The sequence below is a fragment of the Alligator mississippiensis genome, chromosome 1 (assembly GCF_030867095.1).
Source record: "Alligator mississippiensis isolate rAllMis1 chromosome 1, rAllMis1, whole genome shotgun sequence".
Taxonomy (NCBI): domain Eukaryota; kingdom Metazoa; phylum Chordata; order Crocodylia; family Alligatoridae; genus Alligator; species Alligator mississippiensis.
In genome coordinates, this window is record NC_081824.1 from 161,689,263 (window position 1) to 161,716,701 (window position 27,439).

Genomic DNA, 27,439 nt, shown 5'->3' on the forward strand with positions numbered 1-27,439 from the left:
CCGCATGACATCTTACCCATAGAAGCCAGTGAACCAAGTATCACCTCAGAAGACAAAATTATAGCAAGAAAAACAGATGCCTTGCTGATCTGAGTGTATATAAAGCAGAGCAGAGTGGGACATGTTAGTCTACCTTCACCTTCACACACACTAAGGAAGTGCAAGTACTTTGGTTATCCTGACCAATTCTTACACCCCCTCCCAACCCCAGTCATGTTCTCCCTCTCCCCTGTTCTTCCCCCAAAAAAGAATGAATAGCAGAAAAAGGAACTTGCTCATTTTCCTTGAGCAGAAAAATACCCAAGATTATCCTCCATAGTGAAGCCAAATCTTATTTAAATGCAGTGGAATATGTTCTAGGATCAGAGACATTTGCACAATAACTACTGCAACCAAAAGCAGCTGGGTAGGTGTAAAGAACAAAATTTTATGTCAGCTAGTGTTGTGCTTGCATACCCCAACACACAATTTACACCATTGTGTTTACAACACTCCTTCTACAGTACAGGCTACATTTTGGTTTCAGTGAGCTAGAAGATTGTCTGGACAGACCTGATACCATGGAAGAAAGTATATGTATGAGTCTGAAGACAGAATCTGGGTTGATGTGTCAGCTTTAAGGACATATTTGCTTCATAGTTATTCTGGTACAAACCTGAAGTATTTACTGATTTTTATGGAGCTACTGCTGACTTGTACTGCTATAACAAATAGAAAAATATGATACTTAGTTGGAGTCGTGGTTTCTGTTATAAACTGTTTTCAGCATGTATAACTGTGCTCAACATATGAAAAAACTAATACATGGAGCTCTGTATGAGATCTCAGCGCAGGGGCAGATTTTTTGTTTTAAGTTTTTTACATGGTGGGGGAACAGCAAGCTTTTAACTAAATGCAGTTAGCCTGTGTTTAATTATGAATGCATAAAACAAAAAAGAAGTTACTAATCTCATATTTTATTAACCTCATGTAGCTGTAAATGGTTTCAATTTAAGAATGGGACTCTATAGTATATCCATGATGTAACCCCTTGCAGTGTGCTGAAAAACTAATGAAATACTTAGAATCTTAACCTCTGAAAAAGCACAAAGGTCCATTATATTAGCTTAAGAAATTTGATGCCTGCTGTGGAAGTGCTTATTTTAGTGAAAAACAGGTTGCCCATCTATACCCATTAAGTTATGTTCAAGCTCCAAGCTGCACTCCTGCTGATCAATGCTGTCACTATTCTGCTGTTAGAAATAATCACTGCAAATTAGTTTTCACTGTTTTTCAAATCAGTCTATAGCTTAAATAATTACATACTTCATATAATTCTAGTATATGTCCTATATTCTGGCTGTTGAGGTGGGTCCAAGGCTTCTGAGAATGTCAAAGAAAATGCTATACAGATCCAAGCCATTCTGCACTCCTGTTCCTTATTTGTAATTGGGGGGAGGGTTGTTTTGTTTTTAAAATATATTAATAGATGTTCTTAGGAAGATGACCAGTGTTCCTTAAAGGAAAATACCAGTTTTTGTTTCCTTCAACATTATAAATTATTTCAACTCTCTATTAGTACTTCAGCATTTACACTTACTGGAAATTCATAGATTTCATAGACATTAGGGCTGGAAGGGACCTCGGAAGATCATCGAGTCCAGCCCCCCGCCCAAAGGGCAGGAAGTCAGCTGGGGTCATAGGATCCCAGCAAGATAAGCATCCAGTTTCATCTTGAAGGTGTTCAATGAAGGCGCTTGAACAACCTCCAGTGGCAGGCTGTTCCAGACCTTGGGGGCTCGGACAGTAAAGAAATTCTTCCTTATGTCCAGCCTGAAACGATCTTGTAGTAGTTTGTGACCATTCGACCTCGTCATCCCTTGGGGCGCTCTAGTGAACAAACGTTCCCCCAGATACTGGTGGTCACCCCTGATAAACTTGTAGGTGGCCATCAGATCACCCCTGAGCCTGCGCTTTATCAGGCTAAAGAGCCCCAGGGCTCCTCCCCCCCTCCCCATCCCCACTCCAAAAGAAAAAAAAATCCTTCTTTCCCATTAGAGGTTTAAATTTAATCAAAGATGATCTTCAAGCATGAGATTATCTATTCTCTTTGCAGAGCTGTTCCATGTAATCTCCTTTCCATGGAAAACAGCTAGAAATCCTGATTCTTGTAGTCACTGGCAGTATTAGACACAATGTAGGTGGCAGGTAGGGGCCACAGTCCTGTTTTCCCTGCTCTTCATTAGTTAGAGAAGTGCGGTTAGTATAAAAAAGGTACAATGTGACATTGTCAAAATGAAGTAATTCGTAACATGATGTTTCCATTACCTGAGACGCTTTGTCTGCATATACCTAGCCACATATACTGATGATTTTCAGCAGTATGAGCACTAAATCTAGCCTTTATCTGCTATCATAACAGCTGTAGTCTATTACAGTTACCAGAGCTGCCTCCAGATTGTAGCCTGGTCTGAAGCCTGATGATCAAGCAGCTAATAGGTTGGAAGAAAACACATGCTGATGGAATTCAGTTGTCACTATGTTCTCAATGATTTTGCCTAGGTATAATAAGCTGGAAATGAAAGAAGAGATGAGAGAAATCATCTATACTGAGTGTAATTCACTTCTTTTTAAAACACAACTGGTAGAAATATTGACCATTGATATTAGTAATGGATGTGGTTGCTTTTACCTGACAACCAGGAGAAGAACAGATTTGTCCATTAGGTTTTAAGTTTCCATACTCCCATTACATATAATGAGGCTAAACTCTAACTGCCATACATCCAGTCCTACTTAAAGAGTCCCTTCCAGCTTATAAAAGGGAAGGGGAAGGAGAAGTACCCACAGCAAGCAGTGTGGGCTCAGTGTTTGGACTGTGCAATCCTAGCTGATTAGCTAGTTCACAGTGCAGTAAAGCAATTCCTCTCACAAACTGGTAATGATGGTATGATGGTATCTTTGCTTCCTTTACTGCCAAATCATAGCCTACCAGGAAGTCTTTATGCTGTTCACAGATGTATAGGAACCAGAAGTATACTGTTCATTGCTGAAGCATGAACTTTTTTGGAAGAAAAGGTGAGGTCACAATGACTGTGACATCAAGCAGTTACTCAGCTCTAGCAACTCATCTACTTTGTATTTGTGTCACTTGTTTTTCTAGGGCATGAAAAAAGCTATATGAATTTGTGGTTGTCCATAGGAAAACCAACTAGGATAGTTCATCCCATTAGAGGGATGGAAGAAAGACCATGGTCTTCACTTGAAATAAAAGTACTGGTCAGACAAGGAGGGTATCACAACACAACTGTTCACTCAGCACTTGTTCAGTCTCGTTTATGGGCTTGAAAATGGATAATTTGTGTGAAATCCATATTCTCCATGCAAGAGAAGAGATTGCCTGTGAGGAAAATGAAGTCAAGAAACTTGGGGGATTTTAACATTGTCCTGAGCAACAGGCTGATTACACTTTAAAGTCCTCATCTCAACACATCTTTAGACCTCTTTTTTACCGCCACACTCCAGATACACAACAATAATTTTCATTCACAAGCACTAGATTTGAGTTTGTGACTTTTAAAAATGACTTTGTACTTCAGAATAATGAATACAATACCACAGCATTCATCACCTAGCACACAAGCTGAGAGCTGGATCTGGTCAGTCATTTAGTTAATGGGATGAAATAATGAGAGTTAAACAACAACAAAAAAGCACCATAATAAACACATTAGATTAAAACAGCTTTTCATGTTTCACCAGTTTTTTCCCCCACATTTAAATTACAATTTGCATACATAAATGGTTTAATAAATGCATGTCTAGCTTGGGGCTCATGTGTAAGATAAACAATGGCTCACAAAAAATATAACAAACACACACTCCTTTGCCCCAGTGCAAAAACATGTGGCTTATCTGGATGTCATACTTTATTACCAATTTCAGTTCTGTGCTACAAACTGGTATTGTAGTAGCGTATGGGACCCTGGGTATTATGTATATATCCTTGTAAGAAAAATAATGTTGAGGTTTCCATTTGTGCTTTTAAAAATGTGTTGCAGAAATAACTGCAAATTTTCTAAGTATTCATTCCTATGTTGGTGAAAAAAAACTTTGCTTTAGGGCTGGAAGTGGCTCTACCTGCATTCCCCTCGATTAAGCCTTACTGATGTAAGTAAACACTACTGGAGTGATCAAGCACTCTACAGGATCAGGCCCTTAGAAGTCTCCCTTGAGATTCCCACTTTCTCAAGGTCTGATGCTGAAAGTTGGTGAAGATTTTAACATTCCTTGTCACAGAAACTTTTCCTTTTAATGTGTGTAGGTATTGCAGCAGTCCAAGCCTCTGTTAGCATGCTGTGGAAATACCTGAATGAACATTAACAAGCTTCTACAGTACATTCCCTTTTGGAATACAGAAGCACATAATGGCATGCCTATGAAATAAAATTAATACAACAAAGTGATTTTTAAAGGTTTTTCTTGATTTAACTTTTGGCAGTATTCCAAAATAAGGTCACAAGAAACTGTATTCATTAAATGAGTGACTGACAATACAGTAAAAGTCAATACTATAGAAAGCCTAGTCATACCATACCGACACTATAATATTGCACAGCAAGCAAAACCCCATCAGCCTACTATCCCTTAATAAGGCTGATATTGTCACATAACATCAGGCTAACCTCAGATGTGCGGGCACATCTGGAAATTATTTCAATGTATTTAAAGAAAAGTCCAATTTGATGTGTGTGTTCCCATGTATTGCATACATTTGGAAGATATATATACTAGCCATCAAATAGTATCTAAACATATACCACGTTCATTTGTCATAAAGAAACGTTTTGGTTAAAAGGGACCACAAGAAGATATGGTTAGATACCACATAGGCTTATATTAGCCAGGACAAAGAATATCTTTTGAGCTATGGTTGGAAAATTAGAAAAATATTATATATCCACAGTGTCTCTACATGAGAAACGGTTAAAAGTTCCACAATTTCTGCTTTAGTCCTATATAGTCCTTCCATTTCTTCAGGAGGGCAGGAGTACAAATTGAATGGAAAAGTTCTTTGTTTCCCAATATATAAAAAAGGGTTTGCTCCAAAAAAGATTGGTCAAGGATTTTTTTCAGGGGTTGTTCAAAATATGAACAGGATAAATTTTATCAAAAGACTTCTATATGTTGACCCCTATTCAGACAGGAAGCCAATGGACCCTAGGATCAGCTTATCCTGGATAAGTAATACAATTAAAAAACAAACAACCTGTTGATCTCTAAATTTGTTCTCCTTAGGTTTTTCCACTAATTTTCAGGTTGTGTTTTTCTTCTCTACTTTCAAGCTCATCCATCATAGGAGTACGGCATTTAGAGCTAAAACCTTCTACCCAGGTTGCAACAGGAGTAGCGGTAGCACCTGACACTTTCAGTACTATTTTGAATATGAGTATTTAGGAACCTGTCTTCATTTATATCGTGTACATGCAACTGTCAGACACTTGGGCCAGGTACAGAAGTTATACGTATTGCACGGTAGGTGCACAGAAAGCGCTCTACAGCCATAACCAACCAGACAGTCAGGGCCCACAGAGTGCTGTAAAACTGGTGAACGAACTCTAAGAGAACCCTGGATGGATGTGGTATCAGACGTCAGTGCTGCAAATTAGAGTGCCATAACAAACATCTGTACCATATCCCATCTCAACTCATGGTAGGTTGTATTCCATCAACACCTCATGGAGCACTGCGACAACCTGCTCACCCCAACTCACGAGGCCGAGGTCTAGCCTAGACCAGAGCTTCTCTCCTTTGCTCAAACGCTGGGCCAGCCCTGCCTCTGGGCTGTCACTGACAAGAGTCAGCAAAGACTCTGTCCCAAGGCCACCCAAGTCCTCCCTTTAAGTAGTATATATCCATCCACACAAAGAAAACTGTTTATTGCTGAATTTCTCTTATTGCATGTTGTCATGGGTAGAGGTGAGTAAGTGGGTCTGCTGCTATTTTGCCTCTGCTCCCAGTTAGCCTGTCTTAAGAACTGATTTATCTGCACTGACTTCTAGCAATGGACAAGTTCCCTAATAGAAGTAAAAAATGTACTTGAACCTGCCCAAAATCCACATCAGCATACCTGCACATACTAATATGCAGTATCACTACCTTCTGACCTCTCTGGGAAAATCAAATGTATATATAGAATGTAGATTGAGAGAAGCACTTACACTTCCTGTACTGAACACAGGATACGGGACCAGAAACTCATGAGTCCAGCTCACAGACACAAATTCCCAGAAACCTTGGATGCATGCAATGGCCCATAAAGAAGCAGGGAGTGTTTCTCTGTTCTCATGTCTTAAAGCTAATTTCTAATTATTCTGGTCACTTGAGTAATGGTTTAGAACCATGAGCACATGACAGAAAGCTGGTTCAGACAGTCTGTCACAGAGTTCAAGGTATGCTGCTGGGAGTCCCATAGATACGTATGTACGGCAACTAGCTTTTTTTGTTTGTTTTATTAGTTACTATTGTTCAGTTGTCACTTTTCCTGGCTATGTGAATAGTAATATCCAATGGACTTGTTAGCCTTAATGTAGTTCCCCCTTCTTAGACTCACTCAGTAATCAAAAAAAAACCAACACAAAAACATAAACCAAACAAAAAACCCAAACCCTGGGACAGCATCTATGACATTCTCTTTAGGAAAAACTCACATTCTTCAGTGGGAGGAGAGGAAACTTTTTCCCCACCTTCCCAATCTGCTGCCTGCAAAAGAAGCAGTGGTTTGATTTTCCCTTCTGAACCCAGTAGATTCCCTAAAATCTGTAAGAATTTTAGAGGCCACCAAACAAACAGGGTCACTCTCCTGAAGCCCTACTGAGTGGATGCAGTCGAGTTGTCCCATTTGCCAGCTCATGTCCCAGAAAGGATGACTTAGGATCACCAGGCATTTGGCACTGTGTCAATATTCCATCAGTTCTTTTTTAAATGCCTAATTAGCTGGCACCCTAACATTACCAGCCAATTGGAAGCATTGTGCATTTGCAAGACATGCAGCAGGCCCTCGATCCCATGGCCCAGGACAATACACTGTTTACCAAGAAACTGTTCAAGGATTTTAAAAAGCATTGAATTTAAAAATGCACTCAGGGCAATTACAGTTCCAAGTGTGTGTTTTCTGAAGCAGTCTAATAGATAGTTCAGTGAACCCTGGGAAGGAAGAGATTTTATTGTTTGTTCATTTGTTTAAGTTTATCACACAGTCCATCAGTCACATGCAAGTGTTTGAAATGCAGTAAAACTCAAATGTGAAATCGGGGTAATTTTCGCTTGATTTCAAGTAGAGCAGGATTGGGTCTTTGTATTGAACTGCTTACTCCATAAGGTACATCTTTAGCCTGCCCTTGTTTTGTCTCCTTGCAATGAATTAGAGAAATTGTGTGGGCTGGGTAGTCATTAAGAACAGTTACAAGTATGCAAAAATTCTGCAGTTTGGGGAAAGTGGGAGAGACAAGACAGCACATTCAGGGGTGAATGAAGCCAACTGAGCCTTATCAGGTGACACTGCTATACTCTATACATCTGTAAAGAAAACAGGAATGAGAGCCAGTTACTTCTGTCGGTATAAAATTAGGAAGCAAAATCTTTCCTAGAATATTTTAATAGTACTCCACCTCCACTTTCTTACTCCATCTGAAGGCTGTTGTGGGGGAATTTTTTAAAAAACAAACTATATTTCTTGTTTTCAGTACCTATAATTCATTATATTTGCTCTCACCATCCTGCATTCCCCGAAGTGATTTCAGCGGCATAATGTCCTGATGCAAAGTGTCTTGTTCAAACCAAGTTTGTGTTTGCCTGAGACTTTAGTTCTCAACTCTGAACCAACACCTTTCTGGCTTGCCTAATTCATTCAAAAAACACTTTCATGTACAGAACAAATAAAGCCTTGAATATAACATTTACATTTAGGTGTGTGGGGGAGTGTTTGCATTAAAGTCTTGGATCTGAACCTGTCATATGGTTTTGGTTCGAGCACCAGAATAGTTTTCTCATCTCTTCTTGAAGGGTTACAGCTCTGGATGATGGAAAGCAATGAGAAGAGATGATCTCTCCTTATCTCTGTCTCATACCTCCTTCGTAATCTCCTTCCTATTTTAAATGAATTCATAGTAATGCAAAGCGATCATTCGACAGTGTGTTTCCTTGTACCTCCTCACTTGTGACATCTATACTTATATTGAAATCTCCTCAAAACTTTATACAGTGCCACTTAAAGAATGGGGAAAGAAAAAGTAAAAATGAAAAAATGAAATCTAATACAATTTTGAAAGTATTATTCAGGGCTGAAAGTCATAACATGTTAGTAATAGAATCCTCTATATTGAAGTCATCCACCTTATAAGGACATAAAGTAAGGATGGGTGAGTTGGGCCCTAAATATTTGCCACCCCTTTTTTTTTTTTTTTCCGGAGTGCCATGTTCTTCATTCTCATTCAATGCAGATGGACTTTCCCTCTTCTTAACTCACTGATCAACTAACTGCCTAGTAGATCAGGACCCTTGAATTTTACAGCCTGGGTGAAGTATATGGTGTTGCCAGAATCACAGAGCATCTGCTGAAAGCCCCTGGGAATTTTGAGGTTGTGGAGGTGGCCTAAGCAGCTGAGTCCAGGTGAAGTGGGAGCAATGGCCCCAAGCCTCTGCAACAAAAATGAGTGTCCACATGCCCCAAACCACACCTTTGTGTATCCACCACTGCTTCCATTCTTCCATCCATCCATCCATCCACCCCTCCACCCACCCCCTTGCAGTGAAATCATCACCTACCCACAGACACCAAAACCCCAACAGGCACCACCATGGACCATGGACAAACTCGACCCAGCTGCCAACACCAGCCAAACCCAGGTACAGAACTGGCACTACAGGGAAATAAAGGATCTCATTGCCAACTTGTGTGAGGAGGACATCCAGCACCAGCTCCAGAGAGTCATTGAATCAGAGATGCATTGCCCAGCAGATGCAGGTGAGGGGTCACAATAGAGACTGGGAGTAATGCCTCACCAAGACCATGTTGAAAAGACACTACTATCATGGGCTTGACACTAGAAAGTGTTTTTTGGGCTGGGAGCAGCCCATGTTGTTCTACAAGGTCCTGTCCCATATCCTTGCCAAGACCAGGGCAGACACCACCCCCTATGCCCATGGGACCAGGGATATTCTGAAGGAGTCACTCGCAGGGACCCCACCAGAGGAGGACGATGCAGAGAGAGGCCCTGCAACACCATTTCTCACACAGGGACCATGGCTGCTCCAGATCAAGTCCTCTTACATGTCTCTGTGCCCCACCCAGAAGCATGGGGAGCATACCAGCCCCCCAGTACTAGCATAGCAGTTGCTCTGCTGGCAAAACCTGCAAGACCCATAGCCAGTTCTCCCAACACTTCTCCTGATGAGTCAGGCCACATGAGTGGACACCGTAAAACCTGTGATGGTAAGATCTGCCCCAGCTCCACATGACCATGAGGGGGATCCAGGTCCCGGTGGAGAGTCCCTGGGGCAGCAGGGGGAGCCAAAAGGGCAGCCGTGGCAGGAGACCCATGGCCCAGTGCCAGGGTGTGGGCATTCAAAGCCCTCAGGCCCTACTCATCAGGGAAAGGCTCCTGGTCCATTCAGGTGAGGAGGCAGCTGGCCAGGGCTTTGTGGATCCAGACAGCCTGATGTGGTTCAGGGCCAGGGCCAGGGCCATACACATGAGCAGGAGGGCTTGCCCTCTTTCCCATGCCTGGGCTTCATGTGTTCATGGTGCCAGGCCTGGTCTGTAATTGAAGTGTGATTCCATAGTCCAGCTGCCCCCCATAGGGCCTCATGAACCAGGACAGAAGGGGGTAGGCTGCGCCCCGATGAGAATTGGGGGGGAGGAGGTGCTTTCACATTTGTTTGCATATAAATACTATATAAACTAGACAGTATTAACAGTATTTATTCTATACTCACCACACAGTTAGTGCTAATCCAGATCCCACTTACTTCACTGAAGTGGACTAACTTTATAAGAAAATCATGCCATAAAGTCAGAAGTTAAATCCATCTTACATCAAACACCAATCAGAATTTTCTCTAGGGACTCCATCATATTGGATAGTTTAAAGAAATGTAATTGCTGCTATGCAATTGAAGTTATCGCATAGAAAATTATTTAAACAAGCAGCCAAATCTATGACTATAACCCGACTTAAAATATCTTTTAGATATATTCTTTGTTCTTTTCAACACAAGAAGGAATTGACTGCAGGAAACTATCATTCAGGATCCAGAAGTTTTATTTAAAAGATGTTTTACTATAGAAATTGACTGGATTATAAAATCCTTTATAAAAGTTCAGTTTCGTTCTACTCCCTGTGGTAATAATTAGAGTTTCCAAAGAGCATACTAAAAGCAAACCAACTTTTGATTATTTGGGTTTAAAAGCTTTGAGAACCTTAAAGTCAGGTGACAAAGTGAATGAAGTAACTAAAAAAATTCCAAAGAAAAGAGTTTCAGGCTCTTCAGCATCTTTGAAATAATATATGTTTATTGCAGGTGTCCTGACTTTTGGCATTGTTTTGAAAATGGCCAATTTATTGTTAAAATATCTCAGCATAAGTAGTCAGCTCAAGACAAAGGTGCTCTAAAACCTGAGCCATAGTGGTTAAGGTACACCAGTTTATGTCACCAACAACAGAGGAAGGAGTGATGCAGTAGCATAACCAGGGTGGGGGAAGGGTGGGCAAGTGGGGCAGTAGCCCCAAGCACTGATTTAGAGGGGACACTGGTCTGGTCCCCTCTACCCAGCAGTCTTTGCCACCCAGGTGCATCCCAGCCATAGGAGTCAGACAGGCGCAGCTCCATGCCTATCAGTGTATTGTGGTGGGGGGCCATGGGGCTGTGGGCACCCCAAAGGCTTCACCATGGGAGGCATAGCCTTGTCCCCCAGTGGTGAGGGAGGAAATGAACACCAGAAATATCCCCAGGGGAGCCTATGCTGCTATGGTGGCAGCAATAGCAGCTGCTGCCAAAATGATAAGAGCCCCAGCAGGTAAGCTCCTCTCCCTCCCCTGTGCCCTCCTCCCTACCCTCCAGAGATCAGCATAATTCCCCACCACACACCTTTACCCCCAGTCCTGAAAGAGCCTGCTATGATTCTGGAGTGATGTGGCTAGCATAAGATTTTATAGATTTCAGACATTAGTGGCTGGAAGGGACCTCATGAGATCGTCGAATCCGGCCCCCCACCCCCCCACACAGGCAGGAAGTCAGCTGGGATCAAGTGATCCCAGCAAGAAAAATATCCAGATTTTTTTTTGAAAGAGTCCAGGGTAGGTGCTTGCACCACCTTTGGGGGGAGTCTGTTCCAGATCCTGGACACACATACCGTCTCATTGCCTTTGGCTCCCCAGCCCCAAGGAACAGGTACACAGCTGGGTCACCAACAGTTTTCAGCATGAGCTCAAAGCAGGAAGGAGACAAAGTGCTTTTATATTTGTTTATATAAAAACAGTACAGATATTGAATGGTACAAGCATTTAACCTTTATTCACTTGAAATTCCTGCCTCTGGAGCCACAGCAAAGCATGTCTCCTGGGTCAAAGAGAAAGCTTGGATGTGGCAATGCTCAGCAGACAGGTGCAATGTGCCACAATGCTCTCCTTGGACCCTCCCCATATGTGTGAACAAAACACAACTTGGATTTTAATTGAGAAAGTTTGGATTTGGTTTAAGATTAGGGTTATGAGAAAGGCGTATGTGAGAAGAGGAGGAAAAGCCACAAAATTAAATAAATATCTCACTGTACCTGGTTGCACCAGCCAATGAGGGGCTTTTTGCTGACCCTTGGAATTTTCTTTTTTTTGTATTATAATTAATTTAGCAAAATGTCATCAAAGAGTGCTTCCACCATAAAGGAAGTTTAACTTACCAGAAGACATTCCCCTAGCCCCACATATACAGTGAGCCACCTTCATTTTCTCTTTTGATCATGTTCTCAAAGACTATTTCTCTTCATCTTTGCAAGCTAATTTTCTCATTTCAACCCCAAACATTATGCTTGCTTTCCTTATATTTAGATAGAGCGGTAGTTTTCAGTCATTCTTGATGCTAGGATTATATCATGGCAAAATAGAAACTGTACATATTGTAATTTTCCAAAAGCTTCCTGATTTTTATTTAGTTCACAAGATATGTAAGAAAGATTACAGGAGAGCAAATCTCTTAAGAGTACAGAGTACTGTTTAGACACAATGATTAAGTGCTTTGTTGATGTACATCACAGAGTTGGTAGAGATATCTCCAAGGGAAAAGGCTTTCTGAAAATCACTGAAAAAACTTAAGACTGTCACACCATAAATTCTGCCCCCATTTATCAGCTCTGAAATGGCAGGAGTGAAAACATACCTAATATAGCTGCATGGAAGTTCTTGCTACAGACCATGACCTGACCATTTGCACTTCTGAAACTTTGGTCTTCATAAACCATTGTGGTAGATTCTTACCAAAAGTATCGTAGTGATCATGTGCATCAAAATTTATTCACATATGAATGAAAGACTTGCAGTTTTGTGTTAAACAAGTAGTCCCAAACATCACCATATGGCTCTTGCATACAATTTGGAAGTTAAAGGACCAAGTACTGAACTCAATTGTAGCACTGTCAGTTCAAGGAAACTTTATTAAACTCAATGGGGATACAAAGCAGGATTTGGTCCAGTTTGTTCACAAGATAAATCTTCCTGCCACCTCAAAATGTACCATAATATTGTCTCACAACTGAAACAAGGGAAATGTTATTCAAATTGGAATCACCAAAAGTGAATTAGTTATAGTTCACTTAAGAACAACCACTGGGAGAAGATCTCACTGGGCTGTATGCGACTCTCTCAGAGTAAAATAGAAGCTTTTGTAATCTGGCATCACATCACATTGAATTAAACTGCTCTGTTTAACATTTTAAGTATGACATGCATAGCTCAAATTCTCCAGAATACGATACAAAGCATGAATTTATATTTAATTAATTTTATATTAGGCTGTCTTTCTTTTCTGGAAGCATTTAACCACGCTGTATTTACAACAGTTCTTCGATAAAAGACTGCCATGAAAAGTTACATTAAAAAAAGAAAACTGGCAAAGAAGTCTAAGAATTATTTTACTTTCAACATTAAATTACATGTTTCTTTTTTTTTTTTATGTGGAATGAAGAAAGTCAGAATGACGATAACTTTGAAACTTACTCATGCTAATTTTAACTGTTCTAAATCGTTTAATAAAAAACACTAATGTCTAGCCCTATTATGACTCTATTAGTCCATCAATCCCTTCACAAAGGCATCCAGAACAATATCCCTATTTTAAAATGGGAAAACTGAAGTACATGGACACGAGGTAGAGAGATTGCCCCCTGAAGTTCTTAACAAGCCCCTATCCTCCAACAGACTCCCAGTGGTTGCAAAGATAAAATGTAGGGCAAGGTGATACTTTAGGCTGTAAACAGATGTCACGCTTATTCTGGAAGAAAACCTTCCGTCCCAGGATGCTATCTACACACAAATCTATTGTCCTGCTGCACATCCCTCTGAACTATGTGGGATAAAACATTCTAACGCTTTCCTGAGACATAACTGCAAGCATCTGTAGGGTTATTGCAGGTCATTCCAGGGATAAGATAGTCAGACTGTGTCCTCTCACTCACCATCTATTAGCAAAGTGGCAGCAATGCAAGTTGGAAGGGCAACCCATGTAAATGATCAAGGTCAACCCCCAGGACAATTAGGTCTGCCTCAAATGAGAAGTCTATTTACAGCCTATAGAGGCTAACTGGTTTAGAGAGGCATGAATTGTCCTAGGTGACAGTTTAGTTTGTTGCATACTATAAGTCAACTTGCAGAAAGAAAAGGTTTAAAATTGAGATAAATTTAAATACAAAGGAAAAGGACAGAGGAAGAGGGCACTGCTAGGAGGCAAAAGGTGGGTTGAAAAGGACAATAATGCAAAGGTACAAAGAGACAGAGGAAAAAACCCTGGAAGAAATAAATGCCTTTCCCAAATGTTTATCTAACAATGATACTGACTTCAAAATAATGGGCTATCTGTAAGAATGGAATGTAGTTTAGGAATGTTAATCCTTCTGAGAAACTTCTGATTTGAAGGATATTTTCAAACACTTAAAATGGAAAAAAACCCTGATGCAACAGAAATCCAACACCATGAAAACTATCCCTAAACCCAGGATAGATTTGACAGCTGTTTATGACTGATGATTAAATATTTACATATTCACCATTTTAAGGATCATTTAGGCCCACAGTTTCACAGCTATACACAAAAAATGATTAACGTGTGCATATAAATCAGTTCTTTTGCATACACACACATAGCTAGTTACACACCCAGTGGGCCCCTGTGCATAAGCAAATCATTAGGGCTAGGGACAGACATGACACATAAACCAGTTTAAGTGATCAGAAACCTGTAACAGAACAGATGTTCAGTGCACATAAACCAGTTTGAAAGTGGCTGAAACTGGTTTGAGATAAACCTGGTTGAATGAAGTATCAGACTTAACTGATTTGGCTCAAACTGGTTTATGCAATGTCTGTCCCAGGCCCGTTGCTGCTTTAAGATAAACCAGACATCCCCAGCATCCTGGCATGCTCCCTGGGCTGGGCTCAGCGGGGCTCTCTGCTCCACAACAGGGATGGCCCCTCCCCTCTGCTCTCTGGATGGAGCTCTGGCAGAGACCTGAAGACACACAAGGGTCTGCCTGGCTTCCCCCTGCCCTATCCCCCAACCTCACTGGTTAAGCAGGAATTCCACCCTCCCTCTCTCTCTCCCATCTCCTACAGCACGCACCCCAGCACCATGGACCCTAGGCACATGGTATGCTAGCTAATGCTGAGAGGTGTTTCTGTGCGTCTCTCTCTCTAATTTTATTGGGACAGGCAGACAGAACAGTGACCATTTAGGCCTATTTGGAGCTAATCAACAGGCTAGCCAGTAAGCTATTTAAGAAGAGTTTGAACTAATGGAGATGGTCTATTGTTTTGCTGATGAACTGATAAACACTGTTATCCCCCTGCTGGCTTGCTCACCTGTCAGTTTGCTGCAGACAGTATAAAGATGCAGGGAATGGGAGATTGAAATTTCCATATCACCAACAGATACATGCACTGCACCCTCCCCTCCCTACTTGTCTCAGAGTGGTAGCAGAGGGCTGGGGTCTGGCAACACTCCCGCCCCTTGAGCAGCCAGCTGGGAAAAGCCTGGAACCATGCAGGCAGACCTCCCTAATCAGAGGTCCTGCGGGGGCCTGGCCACACCCCACTCAGCTCAGTACTGTTCAATGGAAGGGAGGGCTGCTCTAGAACCCCCCAGCTTCTAGCTTGAGCCACTGCAGACATGCAGAATTTCCTCAGTCCAGAGAGAATGTCTGTCCAGTTACAAACTGCTTCAGCTTAGCCAGGTTAGACTAACCTGCAAAGATTGAATCAATTCAGGCTCAGGCTTTTTGAATGTCTGTCCCTACCCTGGCACACAAGCTGGCTCAGCATAAAGGTATGTCTGCAATCATACATACCTAGATTTCAGCTGCTGTCCTTTTCTCTCTGCTTAGTGTGTAAATGTTTATTTCAACAAATATTGACAGACACAAGGCTCAGTGTTATTTGCTGAATTTAACATAAGATCTCATTATAATTCCCAGATGCAGGAGCCTCTATTTCTTACCTTCAGTAAGGGTAAGAAAGAACGATCTCAGCCTTGTTTTCCTGTTGTAGCCATGACTGTTGTCGATGTTGTTTTTCCTTTGTGATACTCAGTGAAATTAAACAAGCCTTGTGTGTCCTTGCTAAAATAAGGTCCTGCCTTATTCATCTTAAACTAGAATGATGGAGAATAGGAGGGCTGTCCTTTTTAATTTTTTTTTTTTTGCCAACAGCAGCTGTGAATTTATAACTGTCAATAAAAAACTGCTGAGGATTTTTATTTGCACATTAACAGGGTGGTTCAGTGTAAAATGGGATTCTTAATTCTTTTCACAGAGCATTAAATCATATTTAAAATGAAAAAATAAACCCTTGATAAGCTACCTACAGTTCTCCCTTCCCCCAAATCCTGTTTTTCTTGTTCTGTGTTCTTAAAGACCCCAAATGACAACCCTAATGACAAAGGAGGGGTTTTTTTTAATAGAAAATTAAAATAATAAGATCAGACTACAAATGACATGCAGTTCCCTTTCATTTATTCCAAACAGCCTAATGATCCCAAGCTAAAGATGCTTGGCTAGACTGGGATCCAAATATCATTCACCAGCAATGAAAAAGTCTTTCACTAATAACTTATTTCACTAAAGTCATGACTGTCTTTTTATTCCTCCTCCTCCTTCTCCCAACCTCATAGAACGTTAAGTCTTTTAGGGAACTCAGATGTTTTTATCTCTTGGTTAAGGGATGCCCCCACTTCTAAAGGTTTTGAAGCAGTGCTTTTCTCTGAAAATGAGAAAAAAAAAAAAGCAAATGGCAATAAAGCAAAACAACACCATCTCTCTCATGCCCTATATTGAGGCCAGTCTGTGCTAGCCTTCTCTGAAGCAAAACTATAAACAAATGGGCGGAAATAGCTTTAAACTAAAAAATATTGTAAATTAGATTGTTTGGCTGAATTATTTCATCCCATGCAAGATCTTGGTATAAACCAAGGCAGAATTCAGATGGCTGGGTTTATCTCAATCCCTTTGTGACCAGCAAAAATTACCAACACACGCTATACCTTCAGACTGTCATCTTGCTGACTACTCTTCTCTCCCCTTTCTTCTGCAGGTCCAACTTGTCTCCAGGTTGATAGGGCACAGCAGAACCTATAGTCCAGGCTGAACATCAACAGGGCCAAAAATGTGCCAGTTATCCCAAATATGTTGAAGTTGATATGGCATACCATCTTCTATTGCAATTTAAGTGCAGTATGTTTCATACAAGGCAGTAAACAGCCAGGGCAACGATAACTTTTGGAAAGAACCTGAGCTGTACGTGAACCAGTGACTAGCAATATTTTGGTAAAATGTTAGGGTAACAACAGGGAAAACTAGCTGTTCATGTCGCCAAATGGATGAATACAAACACCTGATGTCCAGCAGCTCTCCTAGCTATACAGTTGGTCCAATAAAGATATCACAAAATAGACGCATCTCTCAGACATTTTCGGGACCATCACAGCTACAGCAAACCTCCAACTCCAGTACAAGCACTACAAACAAACTCTGTTTCTTCCATTATGCATCTGCAGTTGCAGAGACACATGCTTCAGCCCTAGAATCATGAAAGAGAAAAACTACTATTGTTAGAAGGGGTTAGTGTTTTCCTCTGCCTCACTTTTGCATTTTTAACCATGCACCTTCTCTCCTTGCCACTCCTGCACCAAAACACAGTCACAGAAAACTAAAGCTGAAAGAGACCTTCAAAGGGCACCAAGCCCAACCCCTGCCAGAGGCAGGATCACCCTATCTAAATGATTATGTACCTAACCTATTAGTAAAACTACACATCAAACCTGACACAACTAAAAGGCAATACCTGCCACAGGTAAGGCAGGTGGACAAATGTGGCCAATGTCCTGTAGCTGTAAGGGTTCTTAAAATATACTTGAGAGCTCCAAGGAAGAGGGCCACACCTCCACTACAAAGGAAAAGACAAACCCCCACAGACTGTACCATAGAGTAAAATTCTTTTCTGACCCCAAATTTAGCAATTGGTCTGATTCTGAGTGGAAGGACAAGACCCTCTAGCCAGGAACCTCCAGTTTAAATCTCAGCAGGATCACTAGTACACTCCAGTCAAGATGGTGCTGGCTGCAGGCACAGCTCATAAATGCTTCCAAGGAAAGTGAAAAAGGAAAAAAAAAATCCATGATGTGTAGCAACAGGAGAGGAAAAACGTCCCTTCTTGGCCCCACGTAGCAACCATTGAAGCCCAGAAGTATAGGAAATACCTTAAGTAGAACATAGGCATAGCTACTATTAGACCATGCCTGACCACTGTTTGTCCAACCTCCTCTTGAATATATCTAATGATGGAAATTTCAAAATTTCCCTAGGCAGTCTATTTGACTACCTCACATAAAACCACTGGTCAGAAAGCTAACTGATACAATTCCCTTGCTGAGCTAACAGTAGTGCAACTACAAACCTCAGCCAGAATACTGCTGAAGGAGCAATTCACAGACCTCCCCACTGCTCTTTGAAAATTGAGAATGTTACATAGCTACTGTGGTACACTTAGCCTCGCCTCCCCCCCACCTATTCAAGATCTTGGAATGGCATCTGCTCTCAAAATCAGGTTTCAGAAATGGCAGCAATATGAAGCTATTAGACTAGCATCATTTCAATTCAATTTAATTCAGCTTATTGATGCAACAAGCCAATGAGATTAAGCAATGTGTGTTTAGCTTTTGAATCTCTTTTAGAGACAATGACAGTTTGATTGACCCATTATTACTCAACTAGTTTTTAATGAAATGCTACTACTGTACACCATTATGTCTATAACATATGCAGCTGCAAGTGATTAATTATACCCTGGAAGAACCTAATACCAGACTCTCCTATTTAAAATACATTATGGCAACTATTAATTTATTCCTCCTAATTATCAGAGTAGGGATGGCATAATGCACCCTCCTTTTCAGAACACAGTTCAAGAATTTGCTTTTCTTCTTTCCTTTTTTCTTTTTTTTTGCTTTCTATGGCTTTGTTAATGTAGAAGCATATCATAATTTATTAACTGACACTGATTTGTAATCTACACACTTCTTCCTAATTGGCATTTTCTCAGAGCAACACTATTAAATTCCACAACCTTTGAAAAGGAAGGACCTTTAGAAAAAGCAGTTGATTTAAAAGAAATAGGGGAAATCAGTCAGTCACTGTCCTTCAGATCCACGGGGAACGCTTAACATTTCAGATATTAAACAAGAACCCTGAGCCAAATAACTGTTTATAAAAGATAGTAGTCTAGGAATTTTCATCACATTTGATGCCACTTCCCATGATCTTCAGGCAATGCTTTTGCTTATATATCCCAGGATCCTCTTAACCCTTTTTGTGGTAAGACTGCACTCTGGATCCATATTCAGCTTGTGGTCCACCATAGCCCCCAGTGCCTTTTCTGCGGTACTACAGCCTATCCCCATTTTGTCTAAGGGCATTTCGTTGCTCCTTTCTAAACATAGTTCTTTGCCCTTGTCTCTACTGCATTTCATCCTATTTATTTCAGGTCATTTCCCCTATTATAAAGGTCATTTTGAATCCTAAACCTGTCATTTAGTGTGTCTGCTACCCCGATCAGTTTAGTGTCATCCACAAATGTACTAAGGTCCTGGACATATGAAACATTTGAAAACCTTTAAGCAGTGAGCAGACAGATGTAACTGCACTTCATGCGCTTTAAAAATAGCTAAAAGACCTAACAAACCGCAACTTTGAAGTGGTTTGAAATGCAGCATGACATAGGGTTGCTTGATCCTCTGGCATCCCACAATGCTCCCTTCTCCCCCTGTCCCCAGTCAATGAGTGATCTCCTGTGAACTTGGCTATGCTCAACAGTCTCTGGACCCCAAGAGCCATGCACAGGCTGGAGAGAAGCCTTCCTCATAATGCTCTCAGCTTCTAGAGCAGTGTGGGCAGAATCCAGCCCACAGGCCGGATCAGGCCATCTGTGGACTCCATTTCTCAGCAGTCCCTACCTGCGCTGTTCTGGCCAGTCTCCACAGAGACCCCAGGAGCATGACAGCTTGATATTCCCAGGCATAGGTGGAGGGAGAGAAAAAAATTGGTGAGGGCTGCAGGGCCTGCACAGCCGGGGCAGGCTGTGAGGTGGAGCCACGAGCAGCTCATCCGGGGGCTGCAGGGAAGGACTGGCAGCTCCCACCACTGCACACGCCCCCAGGAGGGCATGGGGGCGAGTGCCCTCATATCTGCACGGGGCAGGGCAGGCTGCCTCTATAAGCTGGGGCTGGGGCTATGCCAGGTTCTTCCCAGTGGAGGCTGAGCCATGCTGGACTTGAGGCAGGTAGCAATGGTGCTGAGAGAAGGAGTTGTAGGGGATATGGTAACCTTTGGGGTGGCTGCAGCCCTCCCCCCATAAACCTCTCTCAGTGCCCCAAGTACAGCACAGCCCAGCTCCCACCAGGAAGAGCCCAATGCACTTCAGCCCCAGCCCGCAGCAGCAGCCTGCCATGCCCCGCACAGATACAGGGACACAAGCCCCCATGCCTCCTGGGGTGCACTTAGAAGCAGGAGCCACGCCCCCTGGACAAGCCGCTCGTGGCTCAGTCCCATGCCCCGTCCCGCCCTGGCTGTGCAGCGCCTGCCCCTCCCTCACTGTGTGTGCACCCCTCCCTGCCCCTGCTGCAGCCACCAGAAGCTCACTGGCAGGCTGCCTTGCAGCCCTACTGCTACCCCGTGTTCGGGGGGGCTAAGGCCCGTTAGCCCTTCCCTTCCATCGCCTATATTCCGAGGGTGTCCAAGGAGACCAGCCTGAGCAGCACTGGAAAGGCATGCGGCTGGGCAGGGAGCTGCTCCGGGGCCAGGACTGGGATCTTGCAACAGTGACAGTGCGAAGCCAGAGCTCGGGCAGAGCTGCGATCCTCTGCCTTCATGCCTCTGCCCATGGAACTTGTGCTCACCCAGGGGTGTGCGGGCAGTGGATTGCAGCTCTGCTGCAGCTCCAGCCTGTGCTGTCACAATTGCAAGATCCCGGCTGTGGCCTCAGAGCAGTTTCCCACCCAGCTGCATGCCCTGCCAGCGCTACTCAGGCTGGTCTACATGGAGACCCTGGGAGTGCAGGGCTGTGTTGGTGCAGCTCTGCCACCGCTGAGGTCGCCATAAAAACCAGCCAGAGAAGCATGACCAGAGGCTGCTGGGAAATGGAGTCTGACCACTGATGGACCTGCCATTTTGCCCATCCCTGTCCTAGAACTAGGACTGCGGAGTCTGAACCCACACTGGCCATCCATCCAGCTCTCTCACTTTCCCAGCCTGAGGTGGGAAAGGAAAAGCAGAGCTGCAGGATGGAGCTGTCACTCCTTCTGGCTGGAGAGCACAGCACATCATGGCAATTGTGAAGTGCTTTCACAGGGGGCCACATCCAGGGGCTGCACATCTGTCCATCACCTGAAGTGCTGCAAATTTGAAGCACTCCAGTTGGAGCAGAATTCAGAGTACTTCAAACATATGTCTCTCTATGGCCTAAGCATGTACTCAGTTCCACTCTCCGAGTCATTAACAAAGATACTGCCAGGCCTAAGAGAAACCCCTGGGAAACTCCATTTGATATCTCTGCCAGTTAAACATTAAGCCACCAGTGACTACTATTTGAGCACAATAGTCTAGCTATTTAAGAATGCACCTACAGTAGGTTCATCTATACCATATTTCCTTAGCATACTTATAAGAATGTAATGGATGACAGTCCCACAAGCCTTACCAAAGTTGAGGTTTATCACAGCCGCTGCTCTCACCCCATCTGCAAAGCCTGTTATCTTGCTGCAGCAGGAAATCAGACTGGTTAAGTACAACTTGCCCTTGACAAACCCATATCAGCTGTTTCTTATCAGAATTATCCTCTAGGATAACTCAAATAGCTATCCTTAATAGACAGAATCTTAGAAAGATATCTTTTGATCATGCGCTACATCATCTTGTGAAGGTCAGGTGCTCCAGGCTCCAGCATGTCAGCACTCCAGCACCTTCCAAGGTAGATGTTGTGGGTTTTTTGGCACTCCAGCCAAAAAACGTTGCCTACCCCTGTTTCAGACTGACAGGGGTGTAATTCATGAGTGTGCCTTGTCTTCTCCTCTGCCCTCCCCTCCCCCCTTCTTCCTTTTTCTTTCTTTTTTTAAATATGGGCACTATTTGGTCCGTTTCAAGTCTTATGGTATTTCATGTGACCTCCATGACTTCTCAGAAATAAGAGTCAATGGCTCTGTGATTACCTTAGCCAATTCCTTGGGTACTCTAGGATTAATCTCACCTGACCCTGCTGCTCTGAAAAAATCCAGCATCTCTAAGCATGCAGACAGACATAACACTTGAACCCTTCTAAGAAAATTACTGACTGGGCACCAGTTCACAACTGTCCCTGGCCAGAAGTGCCTGCACATACATCGCTAAAGGTACCATGTAGAACCCTCAACCTTTAGGGACTGCACTGCTGTCCAAATGTCACCAGGGGTGGCAGACTGCCCAAATCATCACATCTTCCAGGGACAAGTTGCTGGGTGCTGGAGGCTGAGTTCTCTGCCCCACTTCCATCCCCCCAACAAGATCTCTGTGACTTTCAACACTTGCCACAAGTGAGCTTGGCACTGCAGAGTGCAGGCTCTCTAGCAGGGAGCACCACTTTCAAGGCAGGGTTTGAAAAGACATGGAGATCTTGGGGGGTCCGGGAGCATGCAGCCCCCTTAGCCCACAAGAAGGGGACATGCAGCATCCCCTAAGCATCCAGCAGAGTCGGCGTCCAGCAGAGTCAGACCTAGAGAGGGTGCACTGGCATGGTCACATGCCCCTTTCAGATCATGCTGTGGAAACAGCAGTCCCCAAAGCAGGTAGGAATCCCTATCCATCCTCAGTAACACCACTTCTCCCTTCCCCTCCCTTCCCTTCCCCCTCTCCCACCTGCTGCTGCCACTGTTCCCAGCTGAATGCTGGAGAGGAGGCTCCAGAGCTCCTCCTGCCCTACTTGCTTGCTCCCAGGCTGGCAGAGAACACCCAGGAGGGAGGGGTGGCAGAGAGAAGGAACCTGCCCGCCACCATAGCAGGCAGGATTCTTACCTAATTGGGGACTTTAAAACAGCCCCAGCTTCTGATCCTGTGGGGGAGTCTGCCCACCACAAAGTAGAGAAAAGCTTGGACCAGGGGGTTTGGACGACAGAGTCCTGGCTGCATGTGTTTGGCGGGGAGTAAGGAGCAGTGCAGTATAGGATACCTGGAGGACTGACTAGACGATGGGCACAGATGTCCCGTGTCCCCACATAATACTGAGCCACAGAGGATTGGCTAAAATTGTACTTGATTTTCCCACAGTCCTTTTGAAACATTCCAGGAAGTTTCAACTGGTCTAAAGTGTCATGCATGTCTAGACGTTTGGTGTTTAAAGAATATTTAGAATGCTCATATGTTACATATGTCCAAGCCTAAGTCATCTTTACGCAGCCTCCCTACTCTAGGCTGACTGCCTGTTCCCCTACCTTTGTTAACTCAGTTTGTTGTCCCAGAGTTGATCTTTTTAGTGAACATTTTGGGCCCAAAATGTTATCTAACAGCTCCCACAATGACAGTGTTGATCCAGTAAAAGACATTATCAAGTAAACCTTATTTCTTATTGTTTTGTGAAGACTTAACTAAAAAAGGCACTAAACATTTCAGCTTTCTTCACATCAAACATTAGCTAGCTTCCCCTTCCTATTTTAGTGAGGATCCTAACACCTCCCTTGGCCTTTCCCCCAACTTCTAGCACACTGAGAGAATGCTATTTTGATGTCCTTTGCTGTACCTCAATAACTTCTAATACCCACAAAATAAAAACCTACTAACAGACATACAGGTTTAACCCATCCTTTTGCATGCATCTTATGTCATAACTGAACCTAAAAATAGTATTTTAATCACAGGCTTTCCTAGTGCCTCCTACTTTCTGCAAGCAGGAAAATAAGCAACTCCTTCCCATTTAAAGTGGTGTAACACATTTGCTCTAGGGTCACAAGTTTCTCTTTCCACTAATTTATCAAATTATTCTTTTTTTAAAGGAACTTACAACCCACCGTTTCAGAAACATGAAGGATAAGCTTGTAAAGATGCTGCCCACGCAAAGTCAATTTTTCAAAGTTAGCAGAGCTGCTCAGAAATTGTCCATGAAAACATGATGATTTGTCAGATGTGAAAGGTTTTACAGAAATGTGGTGATTTCCAGGAAAACCAGCTTTGAAAGAACTGTGGAAAATCATTTTCTTAAGGCTGAAATGTTCTGCTTCAACCTTTTCAGAATGGAATGTTTTACTTTGCTTTCCATGTTCTGGAATTTTTTGTGTTTTATTTTATAGCCTAAAGTTATAAGAAATTAAAATGCAGACAAAGTATTTTGAATACTTTGATATACTTTGAGATATATATAACAAGAAAGAATGTGAGAAAGACAAAGAGGAATTATATTTCTTCAAAATTTTCACATTTTTTTAAATTATGCCTTTGAATCCAAGAGATCCCCAAATCATGAAGTTCCCTATGAAAAGAAAAAAAAAGACCTTGCCTAAAAGATTGGTGTCTGAACAGAAATGGACTGATTTTCACAGGTGCCAAATACCTGCAATTCCATTTAAAGTCAATGAGAACTGCAGCTTCAACAGTCCTGAAAATCAGCCCCACACAGCTAACTTCAGATACGCAAATTTGAATGGAGAGGTTATTTGTTACCTTCCAACCAATCTGAAAAGTATAACAGTATTGTCTTTTAAATACTATTTTGTTAGGTAATGTGTGGAAATAGCATTTTAGACATGGCATTGCTTTGTTGAGTACTGGAAGACAATCACATCAAATCGGGCCTTTTCTTTTTCTGCTTTCCTTTCCTTTTTTAAGGAGCAAGGGAGGAGATTAACCTGGAAATCTGACCCCTGGTTCCTTGGAGAGGTTAGTTTTAGTAGGTGGCATGTATATCTACTCCAAACTTGATTCAATAGGTTTACCCACCCTCTTATTTCCTTTTTCTTTCAGGCAACTTATCACACTGTGAAACAGCTCTTAGAAATGTTTAGCACTTAGAGCAGCAAGTGTAGTGTCCTAGGTAAGTGCAATCCAAAACTATTTCTGCTGGCTTTCTCCAATATCCAACCCAAATAATGCTGACTAGCAAAAAAATTCAGTGCCTGCCTCTAACTGCTTAAGGAAGTTCATTCATCCTCTGTGTGTGCGTGTGTATACAACCTCCCCCCATAATATATAAAATGGGGGGGTGTATATATATATAAGTGTGTGAGGATAACTGTGGGGGTGTATGTATATATATATATGTATGCATATATATGCATCAAATATGGAGTGTGTATACACACACGCATGCACACACACACACACAGAGGATAAATGAACTTCCTTAAGCAGTTAGAGGCAGGCACTGAAATGTTGTTGTTAATCAGCATTATTTGGTTTGAATATTGAAGGGGTGTGTGTGTATGTATGTGTGTGTGTGTGTGTGTGTGTGCGCGCTCACGTGCACATACATGAATATATATATATATATATATATTTTTTTTTTTTTTTTAAAGGGAACTGTAAATTAATGAGTCAGACCTTCATATTCATGTGTTGCTGGTTAAAAAAAAATTAAAATTTATGACATTATTCAGAAGTCCTCAAATTATTTTCAAGTTTAAAAGCTTTGCTTTTAACTGCTCAAGCATAATAATGACAACTGGCTCAGCAAACAGCTGTGTGTGTTTTGCATGGTGTTACATGCACCATGTTGTCTTGTTAATTTACAAGTGCAGGTGTTGTTGGTTGGCAGAGGAAAATTTCCTCAAGAATGTTACTTTGTATTTTACCTCTTGTGCTGGTGGGGAAGCTGCATTCAAGTCATTTAAACCATTTTATAGTTGCTTCCATCTAAAACCATATACCTGGAAGATCAGGTTAATACTAGGTTTGCACACATTTCTATTGTAAATATATTTGCCTTTGCAAACCCATTGGGATATTTTTTTGAGGAAAGGGAATATGGTGAGTTCTGCCATTTCCTCCTACGAAACATGGCTCTCACCTCAAATCCTGCCTCCTCAGGAATGATGAGTGTAATGATGCTTTATTATTTGAGAAAGCCACATGCCCCCAGAGAATTGATGTCATAAGCTATGAGTATGGCTAGCAGAGCAGATTTTATTTAAGCTTTAATGAAAGAGGTGGAAAAGAGAAGCAGAAAAAAACACCACAACAAAAGATGCTTTTGTTGCATGTTGAGATGAATCGGAGTCAAAATGTGCTCACAGTTATAATTTCTTTTAGAACTGGGAAAACTGCCAGTAAGACTAGCACGATTTTACCTTCCAGTGCCGCTCTAATTCCCATTCCTATCAAAGGAAGCTGAAAAAAATTGCCAAGTTATTGCATTAGGAAAAGCAGCTAATTTACAGGCACAGTAATTTTTCCCCCACAAAATTGTATAATGAGCTTTAAACTCACCAAATTACGGGTCTGCTTTCCTAGTGATTATACCTAATTTACACAGGAATTAATGGTGCCTGGAACCCCCTTTTCAGTAGTACCTTTGTAAGAACTGCATTTACAACACATATTTCAACAGCTCTGGAAAAGCTCTTCCAGCCCTTAGGGTTAATAATATGTTTGCGTAACTGTGTACCTGGATATATATCTACAAAATTGTTTCGTTGAGTCCAACACAGTCCTAAAACATGTGTTATGATCTAGCAAATCAATAATGTCATTTTTCAGTGGCCAGCCTGATGCATACATTTTAGAGATATCCACCTGTTTTAAAACTTCAGTCCCTGTATTTCACATTTTAAACCATTAAGCTGATATCTGCAGGTTTGGGTGCCTAAAGGATAGACACTTACGTTTATATTTAACCATTTTGGAAAAGTAGCCAAATTTTAATGTAATTAAGTAGGGAACTGTACAGACTGACTATCTGTAAAAATCAGGCTGCTTATTTAAGTACCTACATATGGATGTCAGCTTCAGCTGTCTGTCCTGAGAGCAGGTTGTGCTTTCAGATCTGTTTATGTAATACAAAACAGTGCCCATTTGTAACAAGAGACAACAAATATGGGTTGGAGGCCATGCTAAAGTTTAAAACAAAACAAAACAAAAACCAAAAAACCTCACTAAACATTGCAAAACCCATGATAAAATTCTTAAGAATTGGCAGCTTTAAGTTTGTGCTGGACAGAAACAGTTGAAATTTCTGGCTTTAGTTCAGGAGTATTCAGAGTCATGGCAAATGCACTAATTTTATTTTAGTGCAGTGACTAGTTTCCACTTACTGTTTCCATATAAGAAAAGGAAGTTGCTAAATCTAGAAGTCCAGAACATAGCATTATGCTGATCTAGCTTGCGTTTCTGCAAGACTCAGGACATGAAACTCCATAATATTTCTAGAAAACATTTCTAGTAAAGCATTGATATAGTATCCCCAACCAAGGCTCAGCATGAGAACGCAGCACCTCCTGTGACATTCACACTTCACTCCCTCAGCACCTGAAGAAAGAGCTTTATGTACAACAACTCTAATGCTAGAGTGTTACAAGGGTGATAATTCAAGGATACTGCAAAGATATCACTGAAATCCAAGACAGAATTTCAGAAGTCTGTCTTTAGAACACCAATGTGTTGGCAATAAAAGCTTAATTTAATGTAGAGAGATAA

At 42.0% G+C, this 27,439-nt stretch overlaps 1 protein-coding gene across 5 annotated transcripts in view; it reads right to left on the reverse strand.

Annotated features, from left to right (window-relative positions):
* SMYD3 (SET and MYND domain containing 3) overlaps positions 1 to 27,439 on the reverse strand; it is a 764,262-nt gene that overhangs the window by 323,631 nt on the left and 413,192 nt on the right. Inside the window, exon 1 of one of the 5 annotated variants that reach the window (XM_059716148.1) lies at positions 15,739 to 15,761. The exons of the other annotated variants lie outside the window; for them this stretch is intronic. The gene's annotated coding sequence lies outside the window, so the exon portion shown is untranslated. Of the gene's footprint in view, positions 1 to 15,738; positions 15,762 to 27,439 lie in introns of those variants that run through there. 5 annotated transcript variants of the gene reach the window in all.